Consider the following 13,865-nt stretch of genomic DNA (forward strand, 5'->3'; position numbering starts at 1 on the left):
GTAATGAAAGCAAGCGAAATGAACATCTCAAAGCAACGATCAAGCATTATTACGAGTTCAGTGCCAGCAGCTGATCGTCGCTAAAAGGTTATCCTGTTGCACCAGCCAAAGGGAGTCCTTTTATCAGCGTGTGTACGGTCTGTGATCGCATATGGTCATCGCAAGCAATAGTCCAGAACCAGAGAATGAGGACACTGCGGCTTAATGCATATCATGGCACACATCGTATACCAGAATGCCTAGAAACCAGAAACCGCCAGGATGCTTACGGGGCAGCAGGCTGGCAGCCTGCCTTCCAGACAGCCTACTGCCCCGTAAGCATTCTGGCCGTGTTTCTCTTCTACTTTAATTTTTCGTTAGATTACTGCCATATTAGTGTACTGTATGAGACACAAGAGGTGGCTGACTGCCGAGCGACCTACACACCGCGTAGCCGCTGAGTCGTCAAAAAGTGCACGCAGCTTTTGCTGCCACGTTTCATATGTTTTTTCATTCCTGTTTTCCCACCGTCTCTGATGTTCAATAAATGCGGAGGCATGTGTCTGTATAGCAGGTCAGTAAACAACCAGCACATCGGTCTCCGAATGCATAATGTACGTTTTTGAATCCGTAAAAAGTGCGCGAAAGTATGACGGCTCTCGATTGTTCGGGAGCTGCACAACCGACCATAAGCGACGCCCATAAATCTCGGGGGCAAACCGGCGTGTGCTCTAATGGCGGTGCAGCAGTGGTAGGTGAGCGTGGCTATGGGAGAGAACGACAGCAGCAAAAAGATAACGTACAAGCTTCCGGGCTTCCACATATTAAGTGGCTGAGTGACCGTAGCGGAAGCAACATGCAGGGACCGACACGAAAAAAAAAGCGTTGACTTATGTGCCGATGCTGCCACCGGGTCGTATTGCATGTTAAATGAAGTTGTAGCTTTGAGACAATCGGGTCTAATTACACAAAAATAATGCAGTGCAAACGAACCATGGCGACATGCGGTTTACAGCGATGCTGCACGCCTGGTTTAAAGGCTATATTCATATCTTGTGCTTGGCTGTGCTGTACGCTCCTAGGATGGCAATAGAGCAGACATATTTAAAGACTCACAGACATTTCTCCTTTTGTGCTACTCATTTGAGGCGCAACATCGCGCCAGGATGCCTGCAACCATATTTTCCGCAGCTAAGTGCTTTCGACGAGAGCCCGTCTAATGTGGCGCTTCTGACTGCGGCAGCAGTAAAATCATAATAATGACCATCATTATGAATCACCATACCCTGATACGCCAGCATGAGTGATCAGGGCTCTCTTTATGGCAGAGGCCATGTAAGGATACCCTCCGTAAATATATAATATCCGCTGCATTGTTTATGAAACACATAGGGCGGCGTGCTTTCATGTATCCATCAGCACACACTGAGGAGGGTGCAATTTGAGGGCGTTTCATTGTCTCTTTTCTTCTCCTTTGCAACCGTGTGGTGCAAGTGCGCCACACTTTCTTCGAACTTACGCCGCAGGCTTAGCTGCTTTATTGTGTCTCGATGTCGGCCGTGATTATAGCGGCGGTTGATAAAGCGGCCTTTCGTGACCCCACACACAGTCCAATGTTGCCGTGTATAAAGGGAATGAGTGGGAAAGAAGCAGCATGGCACCAGTGTGCCTACTCCTAATAATGATACAGATGATGGTTATCGCGTACAATATTTGATGGAATCGTTTCTCCAGAACGCTCCACATCGAGAATGTTTTAAAACATAACTCCTTTAAACAGCAGACTGCATGTAGCCAATTCAAAGGCAACGTACAGAAGAAGCCACCAGACAACCGTGAAAATATTTTTACGGACAGTGGCACAACTGCGCCGCGGAACTTCAGTTCAACTCTCCACCTGTTGTTATACGTTCTTTTTAACTGACTGGACAGTGATCTTGTATTTGGCCGCACCCTGTTTTGAGAACAATGTGGCGTACAAGAAAGACATTTGTTCTACTGATTACTTGCGCACTTGCTATTCATCACGAACCTGGCTGAATTGTAAAGGGCTGATTCAGCATCATCATCATGAGGAATGACATTCTTTTCTCGCTTCATTATTGCTCACTACAGCATGAAACGCCACGGCTGACAGCTATGAAGCCAATGCAAGTACGCCACCAACTCAGGCATTAAATGTGCAACGCATAGAGAAAAGGCTCAGGCGAGTGATGCGTGCCTTCATACTTATTTATTTATTTGACTCTCAGGGCCAGATGTATTACAGAGGGGAGTGGGCTGCATTAGATAAAAAAAGCAATGAATACAATTCAGTGAATATCATTAGAACACAAATGCACCTTTCTCCTGGATATACAAAGTCAGCTAGTGCATCGAAAAACGTAGGTTATATCAATGGCTGCAATATCGGGGGATGGCGGTTCCACTCGACGGAAGTACTTGGGAGGTGAGACTGAAAACAGGCGTTAGTATGGCATTTTGCAACCCCGATTTTGTTATGATGATCAATGCGACGGGAATTGTATTTGGGTGGTGAAATTGTTGCATAATATAATCAGCAGGGGGCCACGGTCCTCTCTACCTAAGCGCCACCACAATGGTATAAACAGCCTGCCCTGGTAGGGGGGCGTGTTCTTCGTGTTCTGTGTGTGTACCGACAAGCCATCGGCAATAAACCTGTTCCCGCCTGCCGCCTCGACTTCAATAATGGCGACGAGTAAATTACGAACCAGCCGGCCCTGACTCAAGCATCAAAGCGCAGGAGCCATCATGAACGACGCCCAAGAATCAGCATCGTCCACTGGCCGCCAGCCGTTCATCGGGCGCCTGTCGGAGTTCTGTACCACGAGAGCTAACATGGCTATCTACCTTGAGCGGTTCGGGTCTTTCGCGGGAGTGAATATTCTGGACGAGCAAAACAAAACGGACCAGATTATCACTATACTGTGGAACGGCGCATGTACCACTTCGCGGAACTTGATGTTTCCGCAGGCTTCCGAAAAGAAGACTTATCAAGAGATAAAACAGGCGCTTCTGAACAATTACGCGTCGAAGCGGTCGGTAGTCACCGAGCGTTATAACTTTCATAAACGTACACACGGACCCCGGGAGACAGTTGACAACTCCATCGTGGAATTGAAGCGATTGGCGACGAACTGCTCGTTAGGAACGTTTTTGTCTGAGGCATTGAGAGACCAGCTTGTCGTGGGCGTGCGCAGCGAGGCTATTTGGTGCAAGCTTATGGCCGCTGAAAACGACAAGGACCTAACGTGAGATAAAGTGTGCGTTATCGCCAAGTCCATGGAAGCCGCTGAGAGCGACGCGAGGGGAGATGCTATCAGGACCCAGCGTGACACGAGAACCGGAGGAGGACGTAAGGTGGCAGCATGGCGACCGTGCTGAGTCTAGGCGGTCGACCAGCCACAATCGGCGACGGGGGACGGCGGGCGCAAGGAAAGTGTCCGCTGACAAGGACAGGATACCGTCGTGTTTTCGTTGTGGAGGTCACCATCGCCAGCAGGACTGTCGACAAATCAAGGCAAGGTGCTACAGTTGTTCTCGGACAGGACATTTAGCTCGCATGTGTGCCACAAGGCAAAGCAATTTCACTGGGGAAGAGTTGTCTAGTTAAGAATTGTACGCGCTTGGAGAAAGAATTAATCCGTACAAACTTGACATGAACGTAAACGGGCAAACCATTGCTATGGAAAGAAACTCCGGCTCAACGGTATCTATTATTCCTGATGATGAATTTGTGAAACACTTTCGACATGTGCCATATCAGCGTGTGCTATTTCTCTTACGGACATACAATGGCTCAAGTGTGCCATTTAAGGCCAGTGTCAATGTAACTATAATTCATGGAGGCCCTTCTTTTAGACTGCCGCTAGGGGTAGCTGCGAATGAACAAGTGCGCACGGTGCCGGCATTGCTTCGCCTAGACTGGTTGAAGCACATTCGCCTTAACTGGTCACAGGTCTTCAGAGTAAATGCAATCACTAAACAGGATGGGATGCTAGATAAGTACAAGGACGTATTCACGGGCCCAATTGGAGCTATAAAAGGGTTCGAGGGTTCTATTGTTTTGAAGCAGGAAGCACAAGCTGTATTCTGCAAAGCCAGGCCAGTGCCGTACGCGCTGAAAGATAAGGATGAAAAAGAGTTCAAGGAATTGGAAGCGGTAGGTGTGTTGTACCCGGTACGCGAAAGCCAATCGGCAGCGCCTGTTGTAGCAGTTCTGCAGAGTGACGAAGAAGCCATCAGGCTATGTGGCGACTACCATGTGCCCCTAAACCCCTGTATAACGGTAGCTCATTACCAGCTGCCATTGCCGGAACATGTGTTTGCGTCACTGGCAGGGGGGACTTGTTTCAGTGTACTTGATTTATTGAAGGCGTACTTGCAACTTGAAGTGTATAGCCATTCGCAAGAGTTGCTAGCGATAAACACGCCCCTCGGCCTTTTTCGCTTCACGCGTTTACTGTTTGGTGTCGCAAACGCTCCTGCCATTTAACAATCAGTAATGGGTCCGATATTGGTTGGCTTGGAGGGCACAGTGTGCTATCTCGATGATGTTCTCATAACAGGAATGACCGAACACGAGTGCCTGAGACGTAGTGAACAGGTGCTACAGAGACTACGGAAGCATGACATATTTGCCAACGCCGATACATGTCAATTTCTGAAACACCGCGTCCGCTATATAGGTGATGAAATTGACGCAGGCGGCATTTATCCAACGAAAGATAACGTGGAAGCCATATTGAGGGCTCCAACCCGAACTAGCATCTCCGAACTGAAGGATTTAAGAGGACTGGTGAATTTTTACGCTACGTTCCTTTCCCAAGCAGCAACGACCTTAGAACCGCTCTACAAGCTGCTCAGAAAATATTGTCCGTGGGAGTGGACAAAAGAGTGTGAGAGCAGCTTTCAGAAATGCAAGTTGCTTCTAAGTTAGGAGTCAGTGCTAGCTTTGTACGACGGAAACAAACCGCGCCGCCTGACGTGTGACGCATCGGCATATGGCCTCGGAGCGGTGCTCACACATTCTGAGTGTCACGACGAGAGGCCCATCTTTTTCGCATCCCGCACGCTTACAGCGGCCGAAACTATGCCCAAATAGAGCGCGAAGCTCTAGCCATAATCCTTGGCATTAAAATTTTCATAAGTACTTGCTCGGTAGGCCGTTCAAAATACTGAGTGATCATCAGCCTTTGACGCAGTTGTTCGGTCCGAGGAGACACGGCAGTAAAGTAGCGATTGCAAAAATGCAGCGATGGAAAAATTTCTGGGCCTCTTATCAGTATTTTATCAAGTACAAGGATCAACAAGTAGTCCACGCAGACAGATTATCAATGCTCCAGTTGGAAACATCTGCTGGCGACGAACAGGAAATTAAAATTTTTCGTCCCTATCGTAGGTCCTCTTCACAGCCGAGGAAGTAAGTGAAGAAACAAGGAGAGATGAGGTTTTGAGAGCAGTAGTCGATATGACGTGGCGAGGTTGGCCGCAAGAAACAGAAGTAAAATACTGCCCTATTTTAACCGTCGGCATGAGCGGTTGATAGAGCAGGGTTGTTTATTGTGGAACAATTGGGTTATTATTCCGACAGCCCTCAGGCCAAGTGTTCTGTCTTTAATGCATGAGCGCCACCCTGGAATGATGAAAATCAAAATGCTAGCCCGGAGTTAGATTTGGTGGCCAAATCTTGACACAGATCTAGAGAACATAGTACGAACATGTGAGGTCTGTCAAAGTGTGCGGAAATTGTCGCAGTCAATACCGATTCAACCTTGGCCAATAGCTGAAAACCCATAGGAAATGGTTCATTTGGGTTTTGCGGAAGTAGAAGGAAAATCACTGCTGCTGGTGGTAGACGCCTGCTCAAAGTGGCTCGAGATAAAAGGATTGCATGGTACATCAGCCTTCGCCACGGTGGAGGCGATAAGGAGCAGTTTTGCGGCGTATGGCCCACCCGGTGTTGTGGTGACAGACAACGGCCCACAATTCAGATCTAGTGAATTTCAAAACTTGTTAGAGCAATATGATGTAAAGTCAATTTGAACGCCACCATATCACCCTCAACCCAACTGAGCAGTAGAAAGACTTGTGCAGACCACAAAGAGAGGTATCTTGACATTGCAGCTCGAAGATGAGAGAGCCGGTCGAAGGCGGTCCTTACAGCACCGTATCGATAATTTTATGTTTTCATAAAGGATGACGCCTCATTCATTCACACAACCAGCGCCCTGCTAACTGTTTCTCGGACAAAAAATTCGGGTCAGACTGTTCATGCTGAAACCATGCAGAATGAGGGTGTGGAAAACCAGAAGTGAGAAAAAATTTTCTCACAGCAGATGCGAGAAGTGGAAACAGCCGCGAGTTTATGCCGGGCGAAGAGGTACATGCGCGCACTGTTCGCAACGAAAACGTGAACTAGTGGCTTGGAAAAATTCTTAACAAGGTGTCAAAAGTGACGCTCCTGCTACGTGTAGGCGGGGTTTTTCGGTTTTGTCATGCAGATCACATAAGATGTAAAGTGCTTTCGTCAAGGGTTCCGTGGTCCGAGATTCCGCTGTCGGAGAATGCAGAGCCTCAAAGCGAGACGGTACCCGAAATTTCACAGAGTAAAGATGCATTAGACGTTGGCATGTCTGTTCAGGCGTCGGGGCTCTTGGGAGAGGGGTCAGTAAGCGAGCAGATTTCCACACAACAGCTAGTAGGACCAATGCCCCTGCTGCGATCCACTGGGACCCGGCGAGTGCCCGAAAGGTATGGGTACGAATTATCGCTCGGTAGCGATGATCCAATTAAGGGGAGGGGGGGGGGGGGGAGTCTTACATATTATAACCAGCAGGAGGCCACGGTCGTCTATTCCTCAGCGCCAACAAAATGGTATAAATAGCAGAAGTACCGTCAACTGAGCGAGTTGTTGGTATAAGTAGCCTGCCCTGGTAGGGGGGCGTGTTCTTCATGTTCTTTGTGTGTACCGACACGCCATCGGCAATAAACCTGTTCCCACCTGCCCTCTCGACTCGAACAGGAATGAAATCTTTGTGCACTGTGACGCGGTGATATGCCTTGTGAAAAAGAGTTAAGCGACTGATTTTCAGACGTTATTGTAAGGATGGGAGGAAGAGGTGAGCTTTCATGGCTGTAATACTTGCGGTGGGTTTATAATTGAAAATGATGACACGAACGGAATTATTTTGGATAAGTTAGAGAAAAGTTACAAGGTTTTCGTGCGTAGGGTCCCATATGGATGCTGCGTATTGAAGCTTAGGACGTATTAGTGATTTCCAAAAAAGAAAGAATGCAATGCAATTACTCCGCCCCCACAGGCGTTAAAGGCACACGCCTATATTGATAGCGCTCAAGCGAAAACGTCCCAAACGTGATGCGCACCGTCATAATCATTAGTATGAGGTCAAACACGTGGGCCTATTGCAAGCTTCATTAGCATCTCACGTGCATATAGCTCTGTAAGCCAACAATTGCATCCGAGGGGACGTCCCGATCCTTCCATCTGACGTTCACACAAACAGAGAACCTCGCACCCCTTCGCCGCGCCGACTGCCAGGCAACCAGAGAGAGACCCGGCGTTGGAATGCGATATCTTACGTACTCCTCTCACAGCTGCCTGGTCAGACTGGCTAATGGCAATCCATTGTCGACAAATTCAGCGGGAAGCGATCAGAGTAACTACGGTTACTTCATTCAGCGTGACGGCGACGGCAAATACCCTGTTCACATCCTGGTGGCAGTTGGAACAACTAAACTCGTGTCTACTAAATTTCACGAAAATATTGTGTTAGCTATCAGAAAGCTCGTCATGTTTACATAAGGTCTCACAGAGAACGCGAAACAGGGATTAAAGAAATGTGGCTTTTACACTGCTACGAAAATTAAACTGGGTCTACATTGTCGCAATTTTGATAAGCAATCCCTACTCGTGCTAATTTCAACACTCGGGAATAAGTAATGAACTCTTGCACCATTGCAGGAAACCATGAATAATAATTTAGATATCAGAACGCCAAAATGAAAGGGTTCAAAGTATGTTTTACAAGCCGCTAAGAAGATCAAGATTAGTCTGCAGTGTTAGCCGCGGGCAACGTGAACTGGTGTACAGTTAGTAACTCAATATTATTATTTTTTAAATGCTGCTGTTATGAGTTATTGCAAAGAGCTCAGAAATTTGCGTTAAGAGCATGCATGAGCGAGCGCGGAAACAAAACCAAAGTCATTACAGTTTAGGATCTATAACGTTGCTACAAACTTGCCCCCAGGTACGCAATAAGCACGCACTAAGCACGCACGTACGCGCGAAATACTACGTGCCCATAGCAGCAAAACTTGTAACATGCAGGTCAGGCAGCCCCCATAAACTCTTCGCTCGCAGATGTGTGATGTGCCCTCCTTGAGGTCACGAAAAAAGCAGCACTTTTGATGAAAGTGTGCTACGTGAAATACGGGGGGGGGGGGGGGGGGGGGTTCACTGTTGCTCTTCAACTGTCTATCTAAGTAGTGTTCTTGCATATCTTGAACTCTTTAGAGATTTACATGGTAAATATTTTTATTTTGATGCAATAAAGAAAGCTTCGTAATAATCTAGGAGACTGCTGTAATTAGCAGTGTTACATTCCGTCACTTACAGATTCCTTTTTTAGCCTTCCTTCACGTTACATGGTGTCCTTTCATTTGACAAAAGACCACAGAAGAAACACAAGGCGCAAAAAATGCTGGAGCCAATTAAATGCACTGCTGTCAATTCTGAACGTTACAAAGCACTGGCCCGAAGTTACCTTGCTTTTATTGCCCTAGTGAATCAGTCATATCGCGTTCGTTTCTCCTCAAAAGTTTTTCTAGATAAGCGAGGTAGGCAATTACCTGTTTTGCAGCCGTCAATTCTAGCTCGATATCATATATCGCAAGTTTCCTTACCAAGACACTTAGTAGTTTCTTATGTATTGAATAGTATGGACTAACGTTGTGGGTGCTACGTAAGGAAAAAAAAATAGAATACTAAGAATAGAATTAAAAGCATTCATCTCTGCGTTCGGGTGCGCAATCCACCTTTTCTACGTTTTTTACAATGTTAAAGTAACATCATTTCCCGTAAAGGTTTTCAGCGCCATACAAGAGTTGTGACGAGCAAATATTCGTTCCTTGCGATTGGTTGCGACAGACGCTAACACAAGGAAGGGCAAATGAGAATGGAAATGTCAAGGAGTGCTGTTGATTTAGTATAGTCCGAAAACAAAGAAAATCAACACTTTCTTAAACACACAAAGTGATGGCTTCGTAATAACATGCAGATGGCATCAGAAGCAAAGACGGTAGAAAAACAGTGTGCTTATTTTACACAATACACAAGAAAAGAGCTTACCTCCAAAAAGAAAAGAGAAGAAAAAAGTGATTATAGCAATTTTTTATTTATTCCTGTCATTAATGCCTATAAAAGCCCATCACTAGTCAGCTTGTGCGGCGGGGACGTTCTAAAAAGTATAGTTTTCCTTATTTACTCTCAACTTACCGTGTTGGCCACTCGTAATAGATGTTCTGTTTCGATTTGATCGCGAAGATCATTTACTTCATAAAAAAAAACACCAGCATAAATTTAGTTCATCATCACTCAATACTTAAGGCGAGAGAAATGAGTCTTAGTTTTCCATTCTGAAGCATTATTGTGCATATCGCTCAACGCCATAAGTACTTGCAATAAAAAGTAACGCGTTTCACCTTAAAGGGGCTGTGAAGGGGCTCTAATAAAATTGCGGCATGCTTGGGATATTGAAGCACGCCTGGCGGACCATCTGCCGACAGCCGCCTTGCGAGCGACACGACGCAGACAGTCGGCCGCCTCTTCACGTCGGCGCAGTGTAACATAGACGCAGACATCCAGACGACAGGGCGTCGGCAGACCGAATCGGCGTCGTTTCGGAATAGTGTGAGAGCCCCTAACGAACCCACCGATGGCCCCTACCAGGTGGGCTTCCTCGAGGCGCACAAGTCCCAATTAATAGGGCGCGCGTCAGAGATGCGTACACTCCTGACATTCTTGCTAAGTAGAGAAACCACACTACCAAGAGCGGGCGACTGCATGATGCGCATTGTGATGCCTCGCATTTACCACGAAATATCTTGGACAGCATGCAACACAAGCCCAAGCGCGACCATATATAATTATTTGTTAGTGTGTGTCGGAATACAGCCAATTCGCGCCCAGCACATTACTCCGGTTATCCGCTGCCAAAAGGACTGGATTATTCCCGGAACTCTGCTAGCCACAAAGACACGCTCCAATCCTTGTGGGCCATTGTACCCGCTACCAGAGTAGACCACAGCATGTTTCTTCGCTCTCGGTCTCCTGGTCCAATAGCTAGGCCAATGAGCCATCCGACTTATAATAAAGGGTTGTAATCAATATCTGTTCACATGCAGTAGCGTGCAGCCGACTGTGACGCTCGCATGCCGCTGCGCCGATCAACGTGACGCTCGCAGCGCGCACCCGTCAGTATGTTGCCGGTGCAGAATAGCAAAAGCTGCAGCGGCTGCTGCATATTTTTGCTTCTGTTCCTGTGCTCCTACTCCGGACCTGCCACTGCATTCTTCCAGAAATTCCAGAGCCAGCCAAACGTATTTTGCGCTACCTTTGCCTCTGTATTCTTCTTGTGGGGCGCACGCTTACCTGTGATCATGTGGTTACGCGTTCCACCTCCGGTTCTAGTGCGTAATAGCGTGAGAGAGACATGCGCTGAACCATCGGCTCAATCCCACCACCCTGGAAAGGCCTCAATAAGGCAGAGCGCTGGCTTCTTCGCCTCTACACCAGCACGATACTGTGCCTCCGGTAGTGCTTAGACGTTTCAATTCGGCCTTTTCGGGCGAGTGTCCACACTGTGGGAAAGTGTCTGCGGACACGTACCACATCGTGCGGGCATGCCCTGCGACCTGCTTTCTTACCCCACTCCACCCGAGAGGACAGGGAGGCTGCCCTGCTCGGCAGCCTCCAGGACTAACGAGCCCTGGTGACAAGAGCCCAGGCCGCCGCGGAAGCTAGAGAGGTCCCGGACAAGGGATCTCTCCTAGCGATTGCGGCGGCCGTGCCCTTGAGGCCCGGACCAAGCAATACCTTTTTGTAAATAGTACAAAGAATTGTTTTGCACCAGCCATCTGCACCATTGGGGAATGTGGCCAACAAAGCGTTTCGCTCTAACGTTAAAATAAGGGGTAACAAATTGCAGGACCCTTAAGCTTTGATAGTAGAACGTGACAGCGTGTTGCAGCGCTGCCAGAGAGTCCACGGAATGCCATCGCCCGTTCGGCACGATGCCTTTGCTTTTGGACAAATCGCTCGGAATCTCTAGGATGCCTCTAAGAACAGCCCATCCGCCGCCCGAAGAGAAAACGAACAGGCTGCAGTGACGCTGCTTCCTTAATTGAGCGTTGTGTGTTTCCGTTGTAATTTTGTTTTTTGAGGAAAGGAAAGGGGCAGTAAATGTCTCGCACATCGGTGGACACTTCAGCCACACCGTGAGGGAAGGGAGAAAGTTTGTATTGAACGAGAAAACAGAGAAAACACAACTACTGTTTGATTTCAAAGCATGTTCAAGAACCACAGGTCGCTGAAATTACCGAAGCCCTCCACTACGGCGTCCCTCATATACTGTCAAGCTTTGGAAAGTAGAACTCCAAAAACCCAAACTCAGAAGAACACGGTCATGACACCACCTAGCGTGCCTCAGCGCAAGCAATTCGCATTTACTTTCAGCTCCACAACATGGCGCGCCGCTGCCACAGCTCATGGTAGCCAATTGAAATTCTTTAGAGTAGAACGCGATTGCTATGGGATAACGAAATAAAATTCGAAATATAAAAATAAAAGCAGAAAATTTAAAACATAAACATAAAAATAAGTATTGAGAAACAAAACAGAATCAAAAGTACTACCATGAAGAAAAATATAAAGAGATTTTAGATCGAAAAATGCTGGGAGGAAGAGAGAAAAATCGAAAGGCTTCAGCATTTCCGCTCTTAATCCCATTTAAGTGCAATCATGAAATTTTTTGGCTGGAACCAAAAAGCCTACAAATCGTTTTCTGCGCGTGCTCAGCTCGCAATCTGAAAGACCTGAGTTCGATTCCCCGTATATCCACAAGCTTTTTTTTTGTATTTGGAGGTTTTCTTGTTACAACGCCAAGAGCGCCAACACCGGTGTTTCTGCGACACGAGCTCCTTAACGCTGTCGCGTTTATACTGAGAAAGGGGGAAGGGCACCCAGGGGGCGTATGCGACTTGGTACGAAATTCGGAGCAGCAGCGCTGTGGCACACATAATAAACACCGCAAAAAAGACGACGCAACACGCAGAAGAACACGAGCGCTGACTTCCAGCTGAAGATTTATTACCAGAGGCGACATAGACATAGAAAGCTCCGGAACACACTGTAGCGCAACCGTTCGGGTTGAGGGCACTGCTGCAGAGTTAACGGAGCAGAAGATATGGGGGTGTCGCTAAGCATAAACAAACATATGCGCAGGCGTGGCAGATTGTTCTGTAATGTCAATAAGGTAGATCAGTTGTGGAAACAGCAGTGCCATGGTAAATCTGAAGAACGGCGTGTGGTAGCTCATAATTGTTTGAATTATGGGTGTTTAACGTCCCCAAGCGACTCAAGCAATGAGGGGCGCCGTAGTGAAGGGGTGCGGAATTTACAACCATCTGGGGTTCTTTAACGAGCAATGACATCGTACAGTACACTGGCATCTTGAATTTCGCCTCCATTGAAATGCGACCTCCTATAGGCGGGACGGAGCCCGCATCTTTTAGGTCAGCAGCGGAGCGCCATAACCACTGAGCCACCGCGGTGGCCGCTCATACTTGCGAAAGGGCAACGCGTGATCGAGAATCAAGGGTGTGTAATGGTCACCAAGACAAGGGCGGTCCTGGAATCCACTTAGCTCCATTAGTACTTGCAAAGAGAGCCACAGCGCAACGCAAACCCACATTCAATCAGAGGTCGTAATCGGACGCTTCGCCGAGAAGGCGGTTAGCTGCACGGCAGTGGTTCGAATTTCGGTGTCTAGTCAATGTCGGCGCCGCTCTTCTGCCACGACAGCTTTCGCAGGTGAATTTTGGCGCGCACTTATGCTTGAGCAACATATACTTAGCAGCAGCTCGGGAGCGACTCACGCCTGTGATTCCACGGCATTTGCAAGAACGAACTATCGGCGCGAATGCAACGCGTTCCTATAAATCAGTAGCACCGCATAGTTCAAATGAGTTTGTCAGTTATGACGCCCAAGCCACCGCTCTTGCTCAGTGGTTATGAGGCTGGGATGCTGAGCCGAAAGCCGCGGGTTCGATCACGGCCGCGGCGGTCAGATTTCGATGGAGGTGAAATCCAACAGGCCCGTGTAGTGTGTGATGTCATGCGTGATAAAGAACCCCGTGCGATCGAAATTATCTGCAACCCTCCACTATGTAGTTCCTATTAGTGTCCGTCCCCTTGGGAGGTTAAAATCCATAAACCACGACCACAATTATGAGAACCAGTGAGACACGTCTTAGAAGAAGTTGATCGCGAGTGGTCGCCGTGATCTGTTTGCAGCATCGACGCATAACCGTGATACAAGCTGTCTACAGCTGCGCTGTAAAAGATTATTTCGCCACTGTCATTGCTTCCAAACTACTGGGGCAAACAGAATAGGTTGCACGTATGACTAGATCGGTTTCTGTAGAGAGAGAAATCTATGTTCCACTCTACATAGCTTCTTCTAAAACATTTATTTTAACTCAATTGCAAAGGTTTGTGATGGATTAAGCCCATTATTTTGTTTAATCTTGAGGAATTCACGGCAGTGATTCCACCGCAAAAAATT

The sequence above is a fragment of the Amblyomma americanum genome, chromosome 10 (genome assembly GCF_052857255.1).
Source record: "Amblyomma americanum isolate KBUSLIRL-KWMA chromosome 10, ASM5285725v1, whole genome shotgun sequence".
In the NCBI taxonomy this organism is placed as follows: Eukaryota; Metazoa; Arthropoda; class Arachnida; order Ixodida; family Ixodidae; genus Amblyomma; species Amblyomma americanum.